The following is a 21,631-nucleotide window of genomic DNA, read 5'->3' as shown; positions in this document are numbered from 1 at the left end:
AGGGAGCCGGCGTTTGTCCGCAGACAGCTTCCGGGCCATGTGGCCAGCATGACAAAGCTGCTTCTGGCGAACCAGAGTAGTGCACGGAAACGCCGTTTACCTTCCTGCCAGAGCGGTCCTCATTTATCTACTTGCACTTTGATGTGCTTTTGAACTGCTAGGTGGGCAGGAGGTGGGACAGAGCAGTGGGAGCTCACCCCGTTGCAGGGATTCGAACCGCCGACCTTCTGATCAGCAAGCCCTAGACTCTGTGGTTTCACCCACAGCGCCACCTGGGTCCCAAACGGTAGCAACCACATTACCGTAACTCTTCCCTTCCAAAACAGCAGAATAGGCTAGTTTTGGAAACTTCGAACTCTCTCAGGATGAAGAACTGGATTCAGTTTGTGCATGGATGAGTTACACTTCATTTTCTTGCCCGAAACCAAATATGAAAACGAAAGAATTCTGAAAGGTGTCTCAGTTTTGCAGGCGGCCCTGAAGCGCGGAGAAAAGCAAATCCTTTTCTACCCAGCCTTTTGTGCATGAACTAAAAAGGCAGCGGCTTTAGTTCATTGGACTATGGACCTGGGTGTGCCATATTCAAACAACAAACACAAGAAAGCGATTTGTCTTGTGCACATTTATCTGGCTTTAATCTCTAAAGAGCCATTTGCTGTGGGCTGGCCGTGGTGCTAAATCGATCCATATTCATCTACCCTAAGTTCTGTACCACCAAAAAAGCGCTGTTAAAATGTCCGTGCTTGTTTGCCTTTAATCTCTAGGCTGTTGTTTCCTGTGGGCTGCTTCAGTACGCGGCGCTTGTTCAAAAGAGAAATAGTGGCCACATTTGGAAGTGTGCTGGGTGGAATATACTCATGAGCTCAGCACAAGTGACAGAATTACAAGCCTGGTAGATGAAGGGAACGCTGCGGATGTAGCCTATCTTGATTTCAGCAAGGCCTTTGACAAGGTGCCCCATGATATTCTTGTAAAGAAGCTGGTAAAATGTGGGCTAGACAATGCTACCATTCAGTGGATTTGTAACTGGCTGGCTGACCGAACCCAAAGGGTGCTCTTCAATGGCTCCTTCTCATCCTGGAAAGTAGTGACTAGTGGGGTGCCACAGGGGTCTGTCTTGGGCCCAGTCTTATTCAACATCTTTATCAATGACTTGGATGATGGGCTTGAGGGAATCCTGAGCAAGTTTGCAGACGACACCAAATTGGGAGGGGTGGCTAATACCCCAGATGACAGGATCACACTTCAAAATGACCTTAACAGATTAGACAACTGGGCCAAAGCAAACAAGATGAATTTTAACAAGGAGAAATGTAAAGTACTACACTTTGGGGGGGGGCACAAATACAGGATGGGAGACACCTGGCTTGAGAGCAGTACATGTGAAAAGGATCTAGGAGACTTGGTAGACCACAAACTTGACATGAGTTAACAGTGTGATGCAGCATCTCAAAAAGCCAATGCAATTCTGGGCTGCATATAGGAGTATAGCGTCTAGATCAAGGGAAGTAATAGAACCACTGTATTCTGCTCTGGTCAGACCTCACCTGGAGTACTGTGTCCAGTTCTGGGCACCACAGTTCAAGAAGGATACTGACAAGCTGGAACGTTTCCAGAAGAGGGCAACCAAAATGGTCAAAGACCTGGAAACGATGCCTTATGAGGAACGGCTTAGGGAGCTGGGTATGTTTAGCCTGGAGAAGAGAAGGTTAAGGGGTGATATGATAGCCATGTTCAAATATATAAAAGGATGTCATATGGAAGAGGGTGAAAGGTTGTTTTCTGCTGCTCCAGAGAAGCGGACACGGAGCAATGGATTCAAGCTACAAGAAAGAAGATTCCACCTAAACTTTAGGAAGAACTTCCTGACAGTAAGAGCTGTTTGGCAGTGGAATTTGCTGCCAAAGAGTGTGGTGGAGTCTCCTTCTTTGGAGGTCTTTAAGCAGAGGCTTGACAGGCATATGTCAAGAATGCTTTGATGGTGTTTCCTGCTTGGCAGGGGGTTGGACTTGATGGCCCTTGTGGTCTCTTCCAACTCTATGATTCTATGATTGGCTGGGTGGGGAAGTATGAAATATTGCTGTGTTACCATTACTCTTCGTGTTGAGGTGAAGCTGCGTGTTCTTGATTCGCCTTAGCTTTTATATCTGTTTATTTTTCAGAAGAATAGCCTGCTAGGTAACTTTCCCTGCATGCGGTAACTCAAAACACACATAGAAAGCGGACTTTGCATGCTTTGTCCCCAGAGAAATATTGTTTTGCACAGATGAAAGCGAAGCACAGAGACATGGATCCTTGGCACTGAACAGATAAAAATGAGGTAGCTGTGGGGAGAAAGGGGAGCAGAACAACCACAGGATGTTTATTTGACAGATGCGGTGTGTTTGATCCTCACAGCTGTCTACTCAGTGGAAGGAGGGTTAGCATCAGTTGAGCACAGGCATAGCCAGCTCCCTAATTTCTACAAAGGAGCGTCTCTTAGGAGACAAGATTCCTGCCTATCCTTTATCCTTATAATTCCCACGCTTCTGGCAATGTGCTAAGCTGCTATGTCAAAAATATTATTGAAAATGTATAAAGTATTATTGGAACGGCATACTAAAGATGAGGAAGTTAAAGGGGTGGTGATACAATGGGCCAAAGATTTTGGATAAAACATTCAGTTAGAAACTTGGGGAAGGTTGTGGAAGGAAGGTGCTAATTTTACAGCATGCAGCGCACTTAAAGAAAATGTTAAGAAAATGATGTGCAAGTGGTATCTAACACCAGCCAAATTGGCTAAAATGTAGAAGACAAGAACTAATGAGTGCTGGAAATGTAAAGAATGGGAAGGTATCTTCTACCACATGTGGTGGACGTGTAAAGAGGTAAAGGCTTTCTGGGAAATGGTATATAATGAGCTAAAGAAAATGTTCAAAAATACTTTTGTTAAAAAACCAGAAGCCTTTTTATTGGGTATAGTGGGTGGAGAGATACCAAGGGAAGATAAAAGACTGTTCATGTCTGCAACAACTACGGCAAGAATTCTTTTAGCCAAAAAATGGAAAGAGCAAGAAGTACCGACGAAAGGAGAGTGGCAGATGAAGATGATGGACTTTGCAGAACTGGCGAAGCTGACAGGAAAAATCCGAAACCAGCTTGATCAAGTATTCCAAAAGGACTGGAGTAAATTTATACGATATTTGAAAGATCATTGTAAGCAATTAACATCACGAGCAGGGTTGTCCGAAGACTTGTAATGAGAAACTTCCTATCTTTCTATATTTATTTAAATTTTGAGTCATTCTGGGATGAGTGTAATTAGAACGGGAAAACGTATAAATTGCAATGATATAAAGGTTAATTTTTAAGCCATGAGAAAGGAGGGAAGGAAGTCGACAGGCTCTAAGAGCCAGGGCAGTATAGTGAATAATGATGATGTGAATGTATAAAGATCAAGCTGCTTTGTCAATGTGCCTCTAAGAATATTACTATCGATTTCCCGCTGATCATAGTCGAAGGCCAACTTGGCTTTCAGTGTGAACTCCTTCGTATGACCCTGAAGAGAGATCCATTTCTTCACGGTGTGATCCGACACAGCTGAGGTTTACATCGGAACATCAGAACCCTGTGAGCAGAAGGGATGGGAGAATCTATCAAATCATTATTATTATTAATATTAATATATTATTTATACCCCACCCATCTGGCTGGGGTTCCCCAGCCACTCTGGGTGGCTTCCAACAAAATATTAAAATACAATAGTCTATTAAACATTAAAAGCTTCCCTAAACAGGGCTGCCTTCAGATGTCTTCTAAAAGGCTGGTACTTGTTTTTCTCTTTGACATCTGGTAGTAAAGATAAAGGGGCCCCTGACCATCAGGTTCAGTCGTGTCCGACTCTGGGGTTGCGGCGCTCATCTCGCTCTATAGGCCGAGGGAGCCAGCGTTTGTCCGCAGTTTACCTTCCCTTCCTACCTATTTATCTACTTGCACTTTGACGTGCTTTCAAACTGCTAGGTGGGCAGGAGCAGGGACTGAGCAACGGGAGCTCACCCTGTCGCAGGGATTCGAACCGCCGACCTTCTGATCAGCAAGCCCTAGGCTCAGTGGTTTAGACCACAGCGCCACCTGGGTCCCTTTGACATCTGGTGGTGATGGGGCAAATATTGGAACGTGCTGACATTTGGGTATTGTGTAATTACATGAAGGATGCTACACAGATCCACTCACTCAGATTAACAAGACACCGGTTTGGCCATGTAACTCGTTCCCTATTAATATTAATAGCCCTGCAGGGGACATGAGTGGCGCTGTGGTCTAAACCACTGAGCCTCTTGGGCTTACTGATCGGAAGGTCGGCAGTTCGAATCCCCGCGACGGGGTGAGCTCCCGTTGCTCGGTCCCAGCTTCTGCCAACCTAGCAGTTCAAAAGTTACACCAGTGCAAGTAGATAAACAGGTACCGCTGTGGTGGGAGGTAAGTGATGTTTCCGTCATGGTGTCCCGTTGCACCAGAAGCGGTTGAGTCCTGCTGGCCACATGACCCGGAAAGCTGTCTGTGGACAAACACCGGCTCCCTCGGCCTGAAAGCGAGATGAGTGCCGCAACCCCAGAGTCGCCTTTGACTGGACTTAACCGTCCAGGGCTCCTTTACTTTTTACCTTTTTATAATTGTCCTAGGTAAGAACAACCATTTCAACGGGTGGAGAGGTGCAATGCAGCTAATCCTATGGACAACGGCTGAACAGTTAAGACAGGCATCCCCCAAACTTCGGCCCTCCAGATGTTTTGGACTACAATCCCCATCTTCCCTGACCACTGGTCCTGTTAGCTAGGAATCATGGGAGTTGTAGGCTAAAACATCTGGAGGGCCGCAGTTTGGGGATGCCTGAGTTAAGACTTCTAGACTTGGGCTAGTAAGAGCTTGTTCACGTGTGTACTCTAACTCAACCAAAACACAGGCAGCACACTGAAACAACCACATATTGCTTCTTTGCCTCGGTGTCTTGCCCGCTTTCTCTGCAATTTTAGACTGTAAGCTCCTCAGGGCACAGACCTGTCCTTTCTAAAGACCAACACACACCGATGCTGCTATATCTAAATAATATGCTGCACATACCTGTAGATTTCTGTATAATTCGTGTGCCACCCATTGCTCTTATTACTCTGCTCTACCCAATAAGTGCTTTAATAATAATATTTTCTCACTGCCCAGTGCCTGAAGTGGAGATTTTAATCTGTTTTAGGAATGGTGAGATTCATACCTATATTGCTATATCCCATATGAACAATTTGCATGCAATGCCTGGTATCAATAGCTTCAAAGTTAGCATGTACATTTTTTCATACTCCCCCACCCCACCCCACCCCACCCCACCCCGCTTTGTCCCTGTGGTTAAGGGTGGGTTTTGTGTAACTTGAAATGTGATCACATGGCCTGCGTTTAACCTAATTGTCTCCTCCAGCTGTCTCCCTTTATCTTAACACAGGGTTGTTTTTTTTTAAAAAACCCACTGCTGTTAGCAGGCAATGGAATGAACTATCTACAAAAACATGCCTTGCCCAGAGACATCAAATCTCCCTCCCTCGCCACAATTTTATTTTACTTTCTCCCTTTGAACATGCAGCCCAAAATGAGACTATTGTGTAACTTGGAAGCTTGCACGCTGCTGTTTGAATGCTATCTGCTCCAAATAAAAGATATCCTTCCACTTGCTTAATATTCTCTGCTTTGTGGGGCCCACCGAAAGGGGAAAACAGGTTTTGATTTGTAACGTAATGAGCAGGAAGGAAGGTAATACAACAGCCAGGGGCAAACAGAGCCCCAGGTTTTCTAAGGTTGCCCTTGAACATCCGCAACACAGTCGATTCGGTTTATTTACTCGAACTGGAAGAGATGAAAGTCTCTGTTATCCTAAATAAGATCTGAGAATACAGCGAGCTGTCAATTTGCTCTGATAGTGGGAGGTGCAATCAGGGGAAATAGTATTTATGTTTAACTGAAAGCACAAAGCGCCGCAGCCTTAAAATTACAAAACATCTCACATTTACCAAGCTAAGCACCACTCAGAAGGGAGTGTCACACAGTACTATGGCCTGCATACATATCGTCCCCTTAAATCACATTCTCCCGCTCTATGAATTCTGGTCACTGTAGTTTACCTTTCAAAGAGTCATGGGCGTAGACGGGGGCAGCAGCTGCCACCCCCCAAAACAAGTTTAAAAAATACAAACACCACCATCTCTCTCCCTAGCGAGCATTTCTCCTGTGCCTGCTTTTGTCACATTTCATCCTTCGTTATAATGTGCGAGCCGTTCTCTGCAGAACATCAGAATTCAGGATACTGCAGCAGTGGTTCTGACCGGCCATCTCTCTTGCTCAGCAATGTACCACTCGTCCCCTGGAGCGCTCATTCAGTCCTTTGCGGAGGACCTGGCTAAGGTCAGCAATGACAGGGGAACAGCTCCATGGGCTTTGCTTACCGAGTGCACACAGAAAAAACTGCATGGGGGAAGAAAAGGAGGGATTTAATAAGTGCAGAAAAGGTCTGCAGCAAACCCAAGAAAACTTGTTTTGGTTTAGATTTTTTTTTCTAAAATAAGATGAAAAGGGGAGTGCTCTTTGTAATTTTGCAAAATATACACTCGTTAACCACATGAGAGGTACTTGCTCGTGTTAATTTTTTTGTTTAGCTTCCTAGTTTTCACATGATGGAAGGTTTTGTCGGATTTTTCTGAGCCCTTGGGGTAAAAAAAAAAAAAAGTAATTTGAAACCACTGTTGTTGAGACATTTCGTTCTGAAAATGCTAGACAGAGCCAGACAGAGGATGATGACAGCTGGGGGGTCCTGCCCCCACCCCCAACATAAGTCCTGTCTGCGCCCATGCACAGAGTTACAATTCCCAGGAAACCTGAATAAGCTACAGTGCCCGCAATTTTTTTAAGGGAGAAAATGTCCTTTAAAATTACAGCATGCACACAACCTGACAATGCAATTCCATGCACATCTACTCGCAAGTAAGTCCCATTGTGTTCCAGAGGTTTACTCCAACCTAGGCAAGGGTGCACTGAACTGCAGCCTGTGGGAGAAACTGGGTCTTTAGTTCGTGTGTTCTCATCTATCTCGATCCGATCAGGACTTACTGACTAAGAACACACAGAGGTGAGAGCCTTTCCTGTACAGTAAGTCAAGCACCTGGAAAGGAGCACTTGACACAGAGTCTGCTTTGTTTAAACCCAGTGCCCCATTTTGGGACCAGTGTTTGGGCTTGATTTCACTGGAAACAGGCGAATCAGAGATTTCAGGAGAAGGGTGGTGAAACCTCTGCATCAGTTCCCATAAGGCCACCCATCCACAGTGTATTTGGGCAACAGCGTTGTGTACAAAAGTTAGGGAGGGTATATTCATATTTCCTGTGGTTGGCGTATATGCATCTCGGCTGAGAAGGTTCTGGCCTATGGTTTCAGGGCTCTGCAGAATTTCAGCTCTACTTGTCTTTTTCCTTTTTCTTTTTGACGTTTACTTTTCAGGAAGACTTTTTCAAAATGCTGCCTCGAGGTTTACCAGATTTTCCTTCCTGCTTCTCCACTGCAGGAATTAAACCCGAGGTCTCAGAAATGTGAGGCATCTATTTTGCTAACAGCTCATTCTCCTTCCCTTTACTGCTACAAGAAATGACAGAGAGAGCCAGGCAGTGGCTGATGTTTTTTTTTTTGAGCCACGATACTGGGATAGTCATTGATTCTGGATGTTCAGTGTATTTTTGTATATGATGTGTGTTAACTGAATGCTGGACAGATAGTGTGGCCAGTGGGTGATTATTCTGCAGATGCCTGAAGATCGTCTTCCAAAGCAACTACACTACTCTATTCTGAACTTAAAAATGGAAAGCGTAATGCTGGTGGTCAACAAAAGAGGTTTAAAGACAAATCTATAAACATGTAGTCTAAACACTGACAACTGGGAAACACTGGCCTGCGAGCGCTCCAGTTGGAGAACAGCCTTTACTAAAGGTGTCATGGGCTTTGAAGACACTTAAACTCAGGACGCAAGGGAGAAAATTGCTAAGAGGAAGGCATGCTTGGCAAATCCACACTGTGATCAACTCCCGCCCAGAGACCCATGTCCCCACTGTGGAAGGATGTGTGGATCCAGAATTGGCCTCCACAGTCACTTACAGTCTCATTGTTAAAACCGTGTTTATGGAAGACAATCTTACTCTGCCACTTGTTTCTTCACTGCAGTGCCTGCAAAGTTAATGAGCTCTCTGACAGCTCAACTGAACGGCCACAAAAATCAGGAAAGAAAAGCAAATTCACTTGACATGTTTGAAGGCAGCAATCGTTCTCACAATGTTCAGTCCAAGCCTGTGTTGGGACCCAGCCTGTTAGAAAGCTCAGTGCTTCAGAGGCTGAAAATAAGTTTGTCATTTATCACATCGGTCAAGGAGGCCTACGGACAATGAATGGCAGAATTCCAGGGGAGACGAAGGAAACGCCGGAATGAACGACAATGTAGTTTTTAAGGACAAAACAGGCTGCAGTTCTGCTAATTTTTCCAGGCCAGAGTGACAGCATAGTCTTTCAAACGTTCAAAAAAGATATTCAAAATATCAGCCGGCGAGTATGCCACATTCTGATTCAAGACAGCTGTCTAAAAATAGGGACAATTCATCCAGGTGTGGTGCCAAACTTCGAAAGGGAAACCTATGTTTTCTCTTCATGGTGTTAATGTTGTGGGCAGGGGGCGTTGCAGGCAGAATTTGGAGGTGGAAGAGGCACAGCAGATTTATTCACATGGGAAGAGAAAGATTGTCTCTTTTGGTAGATGGATCCACTACCAGAGAGGAGATCTACAGTCCCTCCAGGTGTTCCTATTTTCCAGGGATAGTCCCGGATTCACAAAGACATCATGGTTTCTATTTGATCCCGGAATGTCCCGCTTTCCCTTAGGACATCCCTATTTAATCGGAGAAATGTTGGAGGGTATGGATCTCGGACAATCCTAAAGAGGCTAAAGAGACTTTTCGCCCACATTTTGAATAGCAGATATTGTATTCTCTGATAATGGACCGCAGTTTGCATTTCAGAACATCCCAAAAGCAGTGGGGATTTGATCATCGGACATCTTCACCTGCCTATCCCCAAAGCGATAGGGAAACTGAATCAGCCGTCAAAAGAGCTAAGACAATTTTGGCCAAAGCCAGAAAAGCAGGTACTAAGTTCTGGACTACCAGAACATACTTTCACAATGGGATGTGAGTCCAATCCATATGTTCATGATGCTTTTGGCCATTTGTCAAGAATATTTAACTTTCATTTATCGTTGCACAATTCAGCCAGCCAGTTCTGGGATTACAGAACTGTAATCAGGATTCTTCCCCAATGCAACGACCGCTGTCTTCTTAGTCTTGCTTCTTCTGAGCCATACGAGAGGCGAAAGTTGTGCTTTGCGGTGGAGCATGGCGATTGCGAACTCAAATGTGTCGGATGTCTTATGATTTCTGTGCAGCACAAACTGCTGATATTGTGAAAAAAGTTGCAGCCCTTCTGGGGAAAAAATATTGCGAAATTATTTTGTAATGGCCAGACCTGAAAATGTGACTCAAAGCCTCAATGACACACTGGGCAATAGATATAGGGCACAATATAGATTCTAACCTCTGGGGGAAACTCTGGAAAAGTGGCTTGAAGTTTACAGCATGTTGTTATTTGAAGAACTACCTGAAAATGATTCACAGATGGTATTTAACAATCAGATAAGTACTGGAGATGCAAAGAAGGTGGAGGGAACATTCTTTCATATGTGGTGGACTTGTAAAAGGGTAAAGGAGTATTGGGAAATGATCCATAATGAATTGAAAAAAAAAAGTTTAAAAGTACTTCCCCCCCAAAAAAAACCCAGAGTCCTTTCTGTTGGGGATAATTCAGACTGAAATTCCCAGGTGTCAAAAAAGGTTATTTATGTATGCTACAACTGCAGCCCGTGTTTTGTTAGCCCCAAATTGGAAAACGAGTGAGGTCCCAACCAAAGAAGAATGGCAACTTAAGTTTACAGAATACAGTATGCACAACTTGTGGACTTAACATATAGAATAAGAGAACAAGAAGAACATATGTTTAAAGAAGATTGGAAAATGTTTATTGATTATATGGGAAATAATTGTGTACAGCTGAAAACACTGGCAGCATTAAGATAAATTCAACAGTGCAAATCAGTTGATGGATGCAATAATGGAATACTGAATGGTATAGTTTTTGTAAAATATGCAGGGATTTGTGGTATAGCGCTTAGAAAAGGGTATTCTGACGTCCTAGATATAAAGTAAAAGTAAAAGTTAAACTATAAACCTGGTGGGATATCCTCACCCATCTTGTCTTAACCTGTGGAAACCTAAGACAGTATAAGTATAACCCGGGGTTTCTTTGAGCAGGAATTGGGGGAACTGATTTCCCTTACTGGAGAGCCAGTTTGGTGTAGTGGTTAAGAGCCGTAGACTCATAATCTGGGGAACCTGGTTCACTTTCTCGTTCCTCCACATGCAGCTGCTGGGTGACCTTGGGCTAGTCACACTTCTCTGAAGTCTCTCAGCTCCACTCGCCTCACAGAGTGTTTGTTGTGGGAGAGGAAGGGAAAGGAGAATGTTAGCCGCTTTGAGACTCCTTCGGGTAGTGATAAAGTGGGATATCAAATCCAAACTCCTCTTCTTCTTCTTCTTGAATGGCTTAGTTGACGAACAAATCGGTTCCCAAACGCTGAAAACCCGGAAGTAAGTGTTCTGGTTTCCTAATGTTTTTCGGAAGCCGAATGTCCGATGCGGTTGTCGGCTATTGTTTCTGGGGCTCCTGCACCAATCGGAAGCTGCACCTTGGTTTTCGAACGTTTCGGGAGTCGGAGGGACTCCCGGAATGGATTAAGTTCACGATATACTGATGTACAGGGGAGAGCCAGTGTGGTGTAGTGGTTAAGAGCGGTAGACTCGTAATCTGGGGAACCGGGTTCGCTTCCCCGCTCCTCCACATGCAGCTGCTGGGTGACCTTGGGCTAGTCACACTTCTCTGAAGTCTCCCAGCCTCACTCACCTCACAGAGTGTTCGTTGTGGGGGAGGAAGGGAAAGGAGAATGATAGCCACTTTGAGACTCCTTCAGGTAGTGATAAAGCGGGATATCAAATCCAAACTCTTCTTCTTCTTCCCTTTCTAAAATTAAATAATAATTATTGTCTGAAGGGGCTGGAACGGCTATACACCTGATGGCTGAGCCAAAATTCCACCTATATCTGTAATCAATAAAGTTGTGGCCATTTCTAATTCAGATCATTGTCTGCTTGAGTTTATTCATCACATCTTACATTTAGCCACTGCCCAGGGTGTGTGTGACTGGACCCACAATTAACAAACAAACTTCGTAGTGAGCTCCCCCACCTTTTTTCCAGAAAAAAGCACTGGTCCTAACTCTCTTACTTAGCTCCACCTACATACACTTCTGTAATTTTTCTGCCTACCGTCCCTGACGTAGCCTGCCACTTAAGCTGCAATACCCGTAAAGCAGGCATAGGCAACCTTGGCTCTCCAGATGTTCTGGGACTACAACTCCCATGATCCCTAGCTAACAGGGCCAGTGGTCAGGGATCATGGGAGTTGTAGTTCCAAAACATCTGGAGAGCCAAGGTTGCCTATGCCTGCTGTAAAGTGTCTAGCTCTCCCAATTTTTCCAAGTGCTTCTAGCTGCATGTTATATGTCCCTTCTTCTTCTTCGGCGATCCCTCGTAGCCAAGTAAGATTGTCTTCCGGGAACACGGTCTTAACAGTGAGTCTGTAAATGACTGTGGAACCATTCATGTCCTTCCACAGTGGGGACATAGATTTCCAGGTGGGCGTTGATCATGGTGAGGATTTGCCAAGCGTGCCTTCCTCTTAGCACGTTTCTCCCTTGCGTCCTGAGTTTGAGTGTCTTCAAAGCCCATGGCACCTTTGGTAAAGGCTGTTCTCCATTTGGAGCGCTCACAGTCCACTGTTTCCCAATTGTCAGTGTTTATACTACATTCTTTTAGATTTGCCTGGAAAGAGCACGACACTTTCCATTTTTAATTTCAGAATAGAATAGTTGCTTTGGAAGACAATAATCAGACATCTGCACAACATGACTAGTCCAACAAAGTTGAGGAATCATTGCTTCGACACTGGTGGTCTTTGCATCTTCCAGTACACTGACCTTAGTTTGCCTGTCTTCCCAAATGATATGTAACAATTTTTGGAGACACTGTTGATGGAATATTTCAAGGAGTTGGAGATGGCTTTTATAAGTGCTGCACGTTTCACAAGCGTACAGTAAAGTTGGTAGTACAATAGCTTTGTAAACAAGCATTTTGGTTTCTCTGTAAATGTCCCGGTCCTGAAACACTTCAATCAGGAGAAAGCTGCACTTGCAGAGCTCAGGTGATGCTGGAGTTGTGCATCAATGTCTGCCCTTGTAGAAAGATAGGTAGGTAGAAGTGATTGACACTTTCCAACTTTACACCACTGAGTTGGATTTGTGGCCTGCAGATGGGTTGTTTTGTGTTTGTTGGTGCAGCACTTTGGGGGTTTTTTCTGGATGTTGAGTGACAGGCCAAGCTGTTCATAAGCTTCTGCGAAGATATTTAGGACGGTTTGGAGGTGATGAGTGCGAGTGTGCACACACTACATTGTCATCAACATACTGAAGCTCTATGACGGGAAGTTACGGAAACCTTACTCTTTGCTTTCAACCTACGCAGATTAAATTGTTTTTCATCCGTTCACATGTGATTTCTACTCCGCTGGGGAGTTTCCCTTCGATAAAGTGTAGGACCATGACACTGAAAATATGTAATGAATAGAGTTGGGGCTATAACACAACCCTGTTTAACACCTGAGCCCACTGTAAATGGCTGTGTCTCCCACCACACCCCAAGCACTACTCTGCTCCGGGATCCGGCTTTTACCCTGGTTCACTTTTTCCTGACGGGGCCAGGAGAAGGATGGCCACTTGCCACCCCGGGAAGGAAACCTTCCCAGCAGTAGGGCAGCCTCTTCTTGCGCACGTTTGCCGGGGCCGCGGGGAGGGGGATTTCCTGCTGCCTTCCGCCCCCCCGCCCTCCCCAGCCAGCCGGTAAACGTGCGTAACGGGACGGCGAGCGCACAGTGGCCAAGGCGGGCGCCAGAGCGCACGGGGAGCGCAGCCCCAGCGCTTCGACGGCGCGCCCGTGCCCGGGGTAAGGCTCCTCCTGCCCTCGCCCTGAGCTGAGGCGACGTCCGGGCGGCGGAGAGTCCTCCCAGCTGCCTTTGGAGGAGCTGGAGCTCTTCAGCGCCTCCTTGCGAAGCGCCGGCTGCTTAAGGGGCGCCTGCGCTCCCTTTCGCCCTCTTTCCTCCTCCTCCTGGGCGGGCCTCGGATCCGCCTCCAGCCGCTGGCGGGGCCGAAAGGAACATGGTGGCCGCTTCCTCCCTCGCCAGCAACAGCGACGTTTCGGCTTGCTCGTGAGGCGGCGCCAGGGCGGGCGCCGGAGCGAGCCAGGCCGCGAGGGAGTCTCTGCGCCCGAGGCGACGGACGGGGAGCCCCGCGTCTGGCCAGCGCCGCCGGTGAGGCGGGGAGAGGAGCGAGAGCGCGGGGGGCCGGGTGGGGAGGGCAGGCTGACAGGCGAGCGAGAGCTCGGTCGCTTCCCGGGGCGCTTCCTCGGCTCGAAGACCCCCCTAGCTCGCCCTCCAAGAGGCTCGTTTTGGAGAGGGTGGCGGCGAGAGAGAGCGCGCGCACCCCAGCCAGGGCGAATGCAGAGTCGAGGACGTGGGGCTGGCTGCTTCGCCCCCCCACGCACTTCCCCGGCGGCGGCAGCCCTTTCCCCTCCCCATAGCATTGGGGCAAGTTGGGGGTGGGCGGGCAGGAAGGCTGGAAACGCAGAAAGGCGAGGGAGAGAAGGCGCGTGGGAATTGCGCCCGGCCCCGGAGGGGGTCGAGGAGGTGGCCTCTGCAAAGCGAGGGCTGCCCTCTTTTCTATGGGGTTCGGTTCGGGAAGCGGAGGGCGTCCGGCGGCAGCCTTCCTGCTGCGGGGTTGGGGGTGGCGGGGAAAAGAGGCTCGCGCGCTGTTCTCCTCGCTCCGCGTTTCCTCCTGGGAATGACTGTCTCCTCGCCGCGCATGTCCTCACCTGCCCAAGGTGTGCTGGGCGGCGTTCGCTTGCAGGTGGGGAAGAAGGAGGCCCCACAGGGCCGCATCCTTTCTTGCGGAGCATCGGGGAAGATGTGCCGCTTGTTGTCACATCTGCTGCGCATGCAGCGGAAACCGGAAGCCTACCCACCTGTGCATGCCTTGTTGTCATTTTGCTGCCTTTAGGGCAGCCCCTCCAAGTGCCCCTATTTTCCAGGGACAGCCCCGGATTTAATGCCGTCCAGGTTTCTCGTTTCACCCCAGAATGTTTCCTTAGGACGTCCCTATTTTCATCGGAGAAATGTTGGAGGGTATGGGGTTATGCGACACTCAAGGAGATAAGTAAACTTTAAAAGGCAGCCTTGTAGAGGGAGGTTTTTGATGCTTAATGTTTTATTATGTTTTTATATATGTTGGAAGCTGCCCAGAGTGTCTGGAGCAACCCAGTCAGATGGGCGGGGTAAAAATAATAAAAATATTATTATTATTATTATGGAATAGTACTTCCCTATTTAAATCACCAAAATGTTGGAGGGTATGCTGTGAAGAGTAGCTTGCTTGTTAGGTGGTGGTTTTTGCAAGGCAGTTTCTTCTTGAGGTCATCAGTCTTGAGGAAAGTGGTTGCAAGCTGCGTTCACTGGGCATTGTCGTATTCAGCAATAATATTTCCAATGTGTTTCAGCAATAGTTTCAGTTTTTCATTATCGGTGTGAGAAAGCCATTATAACTGAATTGCTGGTGGGGGAAAAAATCCTGCTTAGTCTTTGCTCTGCCCGTGTCCCTGCCCCCAACTTTTGGCTTCCTCTGTGCCTGGCAGATGGAGGATTAGTTAGTTGAAAGGGCCCCCTTGGATGCCAGCACAAAGGATATATATTCTGCAGGTGTTGAGGTAACTTTCTACCTTATCTGCTTTTTTTCCTGCCAACTCCTCTCTTGAATTCCTGTGTGATTTGACTTAACTCTAGAAGAAAATTGTGTAAGAAAACCTAAACATTATTTCCCAGGAAAGAGTAGAAATAAGCCAATTGCTGCGATGTGTCGTGATGTCTGTTGCTATGTGAGCTGAGTTCTGTAGCATTTTGACCAAAAAATAAAAATAAAATGGCAGTAAGTAATTCATGAGTAATTATTCAGGCAGTTTTTCCGTTTCTGTTTACACCTGTGTTTGGGGACCTGGCTACAAGAGCTAATATTATTAAGTTGCCAGTACCTTCCAGCCATGCTGCCGATGTTGTGCAATATTCCAGTTCACTTTTTGTGTTTGGTACATAACACTTTTGTGTATGTAACGCTGCTCAGAACGATTCTGGATGTGCTGCCTTTATAGGTTGAAAGCGAGTAAAGAAATGTGATCCCTAAAGCTTTGAGCTGTAAAAACATCGAGAGTTTAGTTCCATGTTTTGGTGCAGACTCTTGTCTAATAAACCAAAGAGATATGTCTTCGCAGCAGTGTCTGCTAAAAATAACTGGGCCTTGTTGTTTGTGACTAGTTTGCAAACCTAGCAAACTAGTTAATACCACTGTGTGCATTTGTGAATAAAGTATTCTCAGTCTGAGCTGTTTGCAGTGGTACACTTGACTATGCTTAAACTAGGAATGTCCAACTGGGGGCTAAATCCTGCCCCTGGATCATCTTTATGTGGTTCCTGGTGGGCCCTGTCAGATTTTATTAAATGTGCCATATTCCTAGGTTGTTGTTGTTGTATATTTATTAATACCCTGACAGCGACTCAAGGTGGCTTACAGATAAAATAAGAACAGCTCAGAGTGTGGTGCTGATAATGCCAAGGTTGCAGGTTCGGTCCTTGTATGAGACAGATGCATTTTTCCTGCACTGCAGGTGGTTGGACTAGATGATCCTCAGGGTCCCTTCCAACTCTACAGTCCTATGAAGAGCATAGGAAAAAAACACCAATAATTTAAAAACAATTAAAGGCACACACATATGATCTATGTATGAACTACAGGCAATCACAACAAAAACGGCACCAGGCCCCTCATTAAAAGCAGTCACTTCCCAAAAGCCTGTTCTTTACCTGTTGGCAGAAGGACAACTAGGAGGGAGTTGGTCTAGCTTCTCTAGGGAGAGAGCTTCAAGTCTGGGAGCAGCCACCAAGAAGGTCCTGCTTCGCATCCTGACCAAGCATGCCTGGGAGGGTGGCAGGACCGAGAGAAAGGTCTTCTCCCAAAGACCTCAGAACTCAGGCGGGTTTGTATGAGGGAATACTGTTTTTCAGATAGCTTGGACCTAAGCCATATAGGACTTTATAGGTCATAACCAGCACTCTGAATTGTGCCCGGAAATGGTCCGGGAGCCAGCGGAGCTGTTGTAACAAGGGAGTTGTCTGCTCATGATAACCAGCCCATTTAGTGGTTTGGCTGCAGCTCTTTGAGCGCGTTGATGTTTCTGAGCACTTTTCAAAGGCAGCCCCATGTAGACTGCATTGCAGTAATCTGGGAAGGATATAACTACGTAAGTCTTGTGGCACTGGGATGCACACTCTGCTCTCGAAGCTTCTCATCCATGAGTGGTTTTTCTTTATAGTGTGGCCTTCACTGGCTTTGGGACTCCAACCCCACCAACCCCCAGGTGGCCCAGGAGCCAGAGGGGCAACCATTTGGCAAAGGAAGCTCCTCTCATGGCTTTTGTAGGCCCCTGATTTTCTATTCCCTTTTGCATCCTCTTCGTCTTAAAAATGTTGACAGCCTTCTTCTTCTTCTTCTTCTTCTTCTTCTTCTTCTTCTTCTTCGGTGACCTTTCTCCCTTGGAGCATCCTTGTTGACCCGCCAGGGGAGGCCATGGGATGAAGTGGGTGCTGGAAACCTGCCCATTTTCCTGATATCCAGAAGTTGCATTCTCTGCCTTCCTTCTGCACCCCCAACTCTTCCCCGCTCCCCATGCAAATTTAAAGAAGGTAGTTAAATTCCTGCAAGAAGCTCGGCTGTGTTGTGTCTCTCAGGGAGCTGGCTTGCCCTACCCTAAAGGGAAAAAGGACTCCATTAAAGAGGGATGGGGGTCCTCCCTACCCATCCTTTCCTCCTAAAGAAATGTGGGGAGGAGCTCCTTTGGCCTTTTCCTCCCTCCTGTGGATCTGTCATGGGTGCTTTCATTGTGATTCCTGAATTGCAGGGGGTCCCTTAAAGGTAAAGGTAAGGAGACCCCTGACCATTAGGTCCAGTCGTGACCGACTCTGGGGTTGGGGCGCTCATCTCACTTTATAGGCCTAGGGAGCCGGCATACAGCTTCCAGGTCATGTGGCCAGCATAACAAAGCCACTTCTGGTGAACCAGAGCAGCACACGGAAACGCTGTTTACCCGTTTACCTTCCCGCCAGAGTGATACCTATCTATCTACTTGCACTTTGATGTGCTTTCGAACTGCTAGGTTGGCAGGAGCAGGGACCGAGCAACAGGGAGCTCACCCCGTCGCAGGGATTTGAACCGCCGACCTTCTGATCAGCAAGCCCTAGGCTCTGTGGTTTAACTCACAGTGCCACCAGCATCCCTTAGAACTCTGCAATTCTATGGTTCATCTCATCCAGCGCTAAACAAATCCTAGCAATCCCTGAGATGGAGAAGTCAAGCTAGGTGTGGGAAGCTTCTCTGTAGCCTGAAGACCACATTACATTGTGGGCGATCTTCAGGGGACCGTATGCCAGTGCTGGGCTCAGCCAGAGTAAAATGTGGGTGGAACATTGAATTCCCTTTGTACGGGAGGCTGAGGGATTCAGTCCCAGGGAGCTCTTTTGAAATCTCTGCAGAGGAGAGAAATGCTCCTCAAAATGATGGTTGAGGCTTGTAGAGTGACCTGCCCTGTGCTTTGAAGCCCAGACAACCAACTGATCATTGTGGCTTCAGAGAGGTTTCCTGGTGCGGCAGATCAGTGGCACCTGAAACTCCCTTTGGGGCTGGCATCACCTTTAGCTGCCCCATACCTGCCATTGCATGCAACGCCAGGTGGGCATGGCTTCAGCAAAAGGGTTTGCTAATCTGGCCCACAGCCTGGAGTCGTCGTCGTCCCCCCCCCCGCTTTAACCCAAAACTTTGATAAGATGTTTTAAATAAACTGGATCTTCTGAGGATGCAAATTTTCTTCAATAGCTGGATTGTGGGTTTTGTTTTTTTAATAGTTGGTGTCAGCTGCCCACTCATGAGTTGCTGTCAAAATAAGAAACCATAGTAGACGCATAATAGAAAAATAAACATATGGTTTAAGAATACAATCTAGGCTGGCTGTTATGAAACACTGATTTGAAAACATAAGTAATAAGGGCTGAACGAGATGTGATGACAGTAGGTTTGAGTGTCATGTGGCTCAGTATTAAAAAATGGTGTGTGTGTGTGTGTGTGTGTGTGTGGCATTTATAACAACAAAAGGTGCACATGAATTGGGAATGCAGAGAACTTCCTATACCTCCCCTTTCCACGTGCCTTTAACTCCTTTGAAATAATTTCCAGTATCAGAGCTAGGGAGATAAATATCAGCTGTATGTGTGTGTTATAGTGTTGTTAAAATCAGACATCCCGTTCTGAGAAAATTGGGCAATTCCACGTGTAAAACATACAGAACTTCCACTGTCAAATCCAGCTTGGTTGTAAATTCAGTCTGATATTCAGCATTTAGTGAAGAATTCCTAAAAACAAAGTAAGGGTCCCCTATTCCTATAACTTGAATAGCTAATATATATGAGCCAAAATAAAAGCAAAAATCCCTAATCTGTGTGTTCATGGGTAACTAGGCCAAGAAAACCAAACTACAGGGGTACCTCGGTTTATGAACACAATTGGTTCTGGAAGTCTGTTCATAAACTGAAGCATTCATAAACTGAAGCGAACTTTCCCATTGAAAGTAATGGAAAGTGGATTAATCCGTTCCAGACGGTCCGCAGAGTACTCAACCTGAAGCGTACTTAACCCGAAGCATGGGTGTAATTGGTTCCGGAAGTCTGTTCATAAACTGAAGCGAACTTTCCCATTGAAAGTAATGGAAAGTGAATTAATCCGTTCCAGATGGGTCCGCGGTGTTCGTAAACCGAAAATTCATAAACTGAGGTGTTCATAAACCGAGGTTCCACTGTACTGTCCTTGTTGAAAAGGTAAACTCAGAACAAACATGGCTGAAATGGAATCCAAAGGAATCTTTGTAGCTTTTCCTTGTCTAATCCATTGATCAACTACTTTTCTGTCGCTTTAATGGTAGCAGGGGTATTTATTGACAAAATAACATGTCGGTTCTGTCCTGCGGAAGAAGGCAGCATTAATCTCCCTTTTTTACGGACAGCCTATTTGCGGCAGACGTTTTTCATCTCTATGAGTGACGGGAATGTGACGTGCCACCCCACCGCTGTGCTAAAACCTCAGATATTTTATTTATCTCATTAAATTGTTTTGACCCCAAACAGGTTTTTTTTTTGGGGGGGGGAAGCGCCGAAAGCAGCTTCCAAACATCTGTAGTAAAAAATAAATAAAAAGGCTGTGCCCTAATGTTTACAGTCTAAAATACATGACAAGGAAGAAGGGATTGAGAAGGAGAAGGGAGGAAAACTAGCTCAGGCACCACAACCTGGCAATTCTAAAATATAGACGTGCTTTTACTCTCGCAAGATTGAATGTATTAACCTCGGCTGTACTTGAGGGACGATTCCGGCAGATTCCACACAGAAAACGCTTATGTCCCTGTGGAGATGGCAGTCCTGAATTGGTGGCACATGCCCTTCTGGTTTGCACTCTTTATAAAGACTTGAGGAATGAGGTTATCACCCCTCTTTTATTGTCCATTCTGGGTCACCCAACCACTGCCACAGTGTCCTTTCTCTTGGCAGATCAAGATGAGCAGGTGACAGCAAAGGTGGCAAGGTTTTTAGCTGGGGCAATTAGATAAGATCCACTATTTGACTACTGATTCAAAACCCTAAAATGTATTTTATATACAGTCGTACCTCGGGTTACGAACCGCTCGGGTTGCGAACAGTTCGGGTTATGAACTCCGGAAACCCGGAAGTGTTTTCGGCGCGTGTGTGTTCCGTGCATGCGCAGAAGCGGCGCGCGCGCTTTGCGCATGCGCAAAAATGGTGCTCAGTTTGCGACCTTTTTGGGTTACGAACTGCGACCCGGAACGGATCGAGTTCGTAACCCGAGGTACGACTGTAATTGACTTTTTATTTCTATTCTTTGTATATCGTATTGTTGTTTCATTGGTATGGCTGATGACTGACGCAAATAAAGATTCATTCATTCAAGCTCAGGCACCTGTTCTCAAAATGATTTGCTGCGATTGAATGGTTCAAATTGCCTGATGCAGTGGCTGCTGCTAGGGCTAAAGAGAGCTGAAAATCAGCAGAGCTTATGGGATAGCCCTGTTTCTCTTCCCCCCTGCTGCTGCCTGATGGAAGGAGCATAAGAATCGAGGTGGTTACTGTGGGAATGTTAGGGATGTGGATTAGGATATATTATTAGATAGATCCTATCCAAGCTTGTGTTAGCAAGCTTCCAATATCAGCAGAGTGACATTCCCCTTTTGTGCGCAGCAAAGCGAGTGCGTTCAGGTTTGTTAAAACCTATACAACAATATTATACTTCCTGGCAAATCCCCTTTGTCCCTCTTAAAAGAAATACACGGCACAATAGTATTAAAAGAAGAGTTTACTCACATGACATCCTGAGTTAACAGCATAATCTCAGAAAGGCAGGCTTGCTTAGAAAAGTTACAAATATGTACATCTGGAGTCTACTTAGTAAAGTGAGGCTCCACCTGGTCTCTCTCTTGGCAGCAGGCCAAGAGGGAGAACCATCCTAACTGGAGATTCTCTGGAGATGTGTTCCCATTGAAGGAGAGATGGCTAAGAGAGAGAATGGCTGCTGGCTAGGGGCTTTTGTCTGCCAGCTAATCCATCTCATCTGCATGTCTGGAGGAACAGGAAACTGAGCCTTGGTCAGGTGTTCCTCCAGGTGAGTTCCTCTTAGTGGACACTCTAGGAACTGTGGTGACTTGTCTGCCCCAGTGTTCCATCCCACAGTTACGTCCAGTCGTTGATCTATAATTTTCTATAGCGGGTGGTTGTGGACAAATTCCGGCTGTAAATGATTAAGCTGATAAAAATAGGAACATATCCAGCCCCGCAAGATAATATTGTAAGTAATAATACGAATAATAAAAAGCCTGGTGGCAAGTTAGCTTTCAAGCTGAGGAGTGAGAGTAGCTTTGGGATGTCGCCTTGTTTGCCAAATGCCGTTGTTTTGGTCTGTTTGAAGTGGGATGTGGATTGTGTAACATGGATATAAGTGAGTAACTCAGTTCGTAGTATCGTTTTTGGTCCCCGTGCCACCAGCACGGTTGTCTAGAGATCTAGTTTCTTGTTACCACGTTGTGCCGTTGAGATAGTACTTGCTACACCTTTCAGAAAATCTGGTGGCTTGGTACATTAGAGGCTTGGCTTTAAACATTTGTGGAACTGCTGCTTGTGTGTCGTAAAGGGATCTTGAACAGTCCAG

At 46.2% G+C, this 21,631-nt stretch overlaps 1 protein-coding gene across 1 annotated transcript in view; it reads left to right on the top strand.

Moving 5' to 3' along the window:
• Positions 1–13,386: 13,386 nt before the first annotated feature.
• Positions 13,387–21,631, top strand: part of DENND4C (DENN domain containing 4C) — an 84,891-nt gene continuing 76,646 nt past the window's right edge. The window contains exon 1 of the mRNA XM_035097102.2: positions 13,387–13,581. The gene's annotated coding sequence lies outside the window, so the exon portion shown is untranslated. The remainder of the gene's footprint in view (positions 13,582–21,631) is intronic.

Source organism: Zootoca vivipara, chromosome 16 (assembly GCF_963506605.1).
Source record: "Zootoca vivipara chromosome 16, rZooViv1.1, whole genome shotgun sequence".
Classification (NCBI taxonomy): domain Eukaryota; kingdom Metazoa; phylum Chordata; class Lepidosauria; order Squamata; family Lacertidae; genus Zootoca; species Zootoca vivipara.
Note: the sequence above shows the minus strand (reverse complement) of the source record. Positions and strands in the feature narration are given on the sequence as shown.